Here is a 3,934-nt window from a genome sequence, read left to right as displayed (position 1 = left end):
GAGGTCCGCTCCGCAATCGACGTGATGCACGTGACGAAGAATCTTTGCGTGACCTTGCTTGGCTTCTTGGGCGTGTATGGGAAGACAAAAGATACACCAAAGGCACGGGAGGACCAGCAACGTATGCACGGAAAAGACGACATACATCAGGGTCAGGCCAGCTACGCTCTTACCAAAGAAGAGAAGGAAATCTTCTTTAAATGCCTGCTCAGTATGAAGGTACCGTCTGGCTTCTCATCGAATATAAAGGGAATAATAAATATGGCAGAGAAAAAGTTCCAGAACGTAAAGTCTCATGACTGCCATGTGATTATGATGCAACTGCTTCCGGTTGCATTAGGGGGCTTCTATCAGAAAATGTTCGATTAGCCATTGTGAAGCTATGTGCATTCCTCAGTGCAATCTCTCAGAAGGTAATCGATCCAGAAATCATACCAAGGTTACAGAATGATTTGGTGCAATGTCTTGTCAGTTTCGAGTTGGTGTTCCCACCATCCTTCTTCAACATCATGACGCACGTCCTAGTTCACCTTTGCAAAGAGATTAACGTTTTGGGTCTTGTATTTCTACACAATATGTTCCCCTTTGAGAGGTTCATGGGAGTCTTGAAGAAATATGTTCATAACCGTGCTAGGCCAGAAGGAAGCATCTCGAAGGGCCATGAAAATGAGGAGGTCATTGAGTTATGTATTGACTTTATTCCTGACCTTAAGCCGATTGGTGTTCCTAAATCGCGACATAAGGGCAGACTGGATGGAAAAGGCATGCTAGGAGGGGATCAAATAATATGTATGGATGGGCATTCTCTCACTGAAGCACACTACACAGTTCTACAGAATTCCGCCTTGGTGGCTCCGTATATGGAGGAACACAAGAATTTTCTACACTCCAAATACCCGGAGCAGTCTGACGACTGGATTACACGTGAACAAACAAGGAATTTCGCCGGTTGGTTGCAGAAACATGCCATGCATGATGGCGATATTGAAGATGACATGTAGTCATTGTCCCATTTACCATCTTCAAATATAATGACTTTCAAAGGGTACGAGATAAATGGGAATACATTTTACACGATTGTCCAAGATAAGAAGAGCACCAACCAAAACAGTGGTGTCCACTTTGATGCAACAACCAACACGGGAAAGGAAACATATTATGGTTACATAGAGGACATATGGGAACTTAACTATGGAGGTGGTTTGAAGGTCCCTTTGTTTCGGTGCAAATGGGTCAATATGACACGAGGCGGGGTAACGGAAGACCTGCAGTACGGAATGACAATAGTGGATCTCAACAATCTTGCATATGCAGACGAACCATTTGTCCTAGCCAATGATGTGGCGCAGGTTTTTTATGTGAAAGACATGTCTACCAGGCCGAGAAAAAGAAAAGATAAGGAAGCGAATGGATCATACGACGAGCCAAAGCGCCACATAGTTCTTTCAGGGAAAAGAAGTGGATGACAAGACAGACATGTTAGAAGATTATGAAAAATTTGATAAAATTGCTCCATTCACAGTGAATATTGACCCGAGCATCTAGTTAAATGATGAAGATTTTCCATGGCTATGGCGCAAAGGGACACACGTGAAGAAAAAGTTTCACACCCAAAGATCTGGGATGTGATCGGCTTCACTATCATCACTTTCTTCTGTGTTTCACACCCAGGAGGGAATCTCTGTAATAGTTAGGGTAGTTATGTGTTTTGGCATTTGAAACGCGAAGAAATTTTATGTGCAAACAAATTCTTTCATGCATTTACTGATTTTTTCAGCTAAATGACCCTGAAATTGAAAAGCATTTCAAATGAACTCAGAAAAGGTTGAAAGTTGGCATGGTATCATAATTTCACCCACATATCATCTGCAAAAAAGTAGAGAGGGTTATGGCAAAAACTGGATGCACTTCGTGTACAAAATGGACAATCTCTTTTGAAGTATCAAGGTTTCGGACGAAAACTCATCTGTTACAAAGGCATTTCATTTTTTAAGTAACCTAAGAATTACCAAATTGAATATAATGATAAAACACACTAATATTAAACATAAGAAAAAAGAATCACTGAAAAATCTATTTTCAAAGTTAAGTTATTCACAAACTAGTGATTCACACAAAATTCAAATAATTCAAAATTTAAACTATTCAAATTTGGAAACTACCGGCACTAACAGAAAGTTTGTAATTTTTTGTACCTAAAGAAAAAATATTCACAAAGAAACTCTAAATACAGCAAAAAACAACTCAAAAATAAATAAAACAAAAATAAATAAATAAAATAAAAAAGCCCGCTTACTGGACCAGAGCGGCCTGCATACGACTAGAAACACAACGTGCTATTGGGCCAGGATGCAGGCCCGCAAAGGCCTAGTAGGCCCACAGGGCAGCAGAGAACAGGTAGGGCCAGTAGGCCTGCTTTGGAGAGGAGCTCGAGAGAGCTAACGCACTGGGCTTATAAACCAGTGCGGACGCCCCTTGGCTAGCAAGGTGGGACTAAACTTGCCGCACCGCACCTGCACCAGCGCACCCCCTTTAGTACCGGGTGGTGGCTCCAACCGATACTAAAGAGGTGGTCTTTAGTACCGGTTGGTGCCACCACCCGGTACTAAAGAGGGGGCGCTTCCTGCCGCTTGGCCTGGCCAAAACAGACCTTTAGTACCGGTTGGTGGCTCCAACCGGTACTAAACTGGTGTTCTATATAAGAAAGCACTTCAAAAAAATACATTTCTCATCTCTCCCTGCTTCTTTCTCCTCTACCCCGTCGCCTCTGCCCCCGTCGCCGTCCCCGTCGCCGTCGCCGCCCGGCCGTTCCTGCCCCTCGTCGCCGTCGCCGCCCCGGCCGTTCGCGTCCATGTCGTCCCCGTCGCCGCCCCCCGCCCTGTCGTCGTCGCCCCGGCCATCCCCGTCCACGTCGTCCCCGTCACCGCGCCCCGCCCCGTCGTCGTCGCCCCGTCATGTCGTCCCCGCCCGGCCCGGCCCCGGCACCGTCGTCGCCGCCCCGTCCCCATCCCCGTCGTCACTGCTCGTCTCCGTCCCCGTCGTCGCCCCCCGTCGTCGCGCCTCGCCGGTGAGCTCATGCCCCGACTGCCATGTCCACACACACCCACACACACACACACATTAGTTTTTTAGTTATAAATTTTAGTTATAGAATTTTTTCTATTTTTAGTTATAGAAATATTAGAAATGTTATAGAAATATTAGTTATATAGAAATGTTATAATTTTTTTTCTGTTTTTTAGTTATAGAAATATTTATAGAAATGTTAGCAATTTTTTCTGTTGTTTAGTTATAGAAATATTAGAAATGTTAGTTATATATATAGAAATGTTAGAAATTTTGGATTTAGTTTTGGTTAGATGAATTAGATTAATGTCAAATTGTTAGAATTTGCATATAGAATTTTAGTTATCACAATCCAATCATTTAAAAAATGTTACTTTTTGCGGGCATATAATATTTGTTCTCGATGATATGCCCGGCCCGCATCCTCGTCGTCGACCCATTCGCGACGACGTCCGGCTGACCCATGTCCGAGACTGGGCTCCGCCGGGCTGGCGCTGAGAGGTGCTACCTGGAGGGGGGCGCCGCTTGGTGAGGAACCCGTCCTCGGGTCCCGTCGTCGACCCTGATCTCCTTTGGTGGCGTTCGCGTGGGCCACATTCGGTGCAGAGGGAGCCGGCCCTGCCGGAGGTGGTGCGTCGCCGTGTCAGGGAGGAGGACGAGCACGTCCATCGCTACATGGCTGCTATGAACGTCAGGTTCTCCAATACTTGGTAGGTTCTTTGGGCAGATGACCGGAGATATGATCATGTGATGGTTCCTTCTCTTTGGGTGTCCACCGCCCGCGCCCCAGGAACCACGAGTGGCCTAGATTCTTCTATAGTACTCGATCTTTATTAGGTACCTAGCCAGTGATGTATTCGATATATAA

This window comes from Triticum aestivum, chromosome 2B (genome assembly GCF_018294505.1).
Source record: "Triticum aestivum cultivar Chinese Spring chromosome 2B, IWGSC CS RefSeq v2.1, whole genome shotgun sequence".
NCBI lineage: Eukaryota > Viridiplantae > Streptophyta > Magnoliopsida > Poales > Poaceae > Triticum > Triticum aestivum.
Note: the sequence above shows the minus strand (reverse complement) of the source record.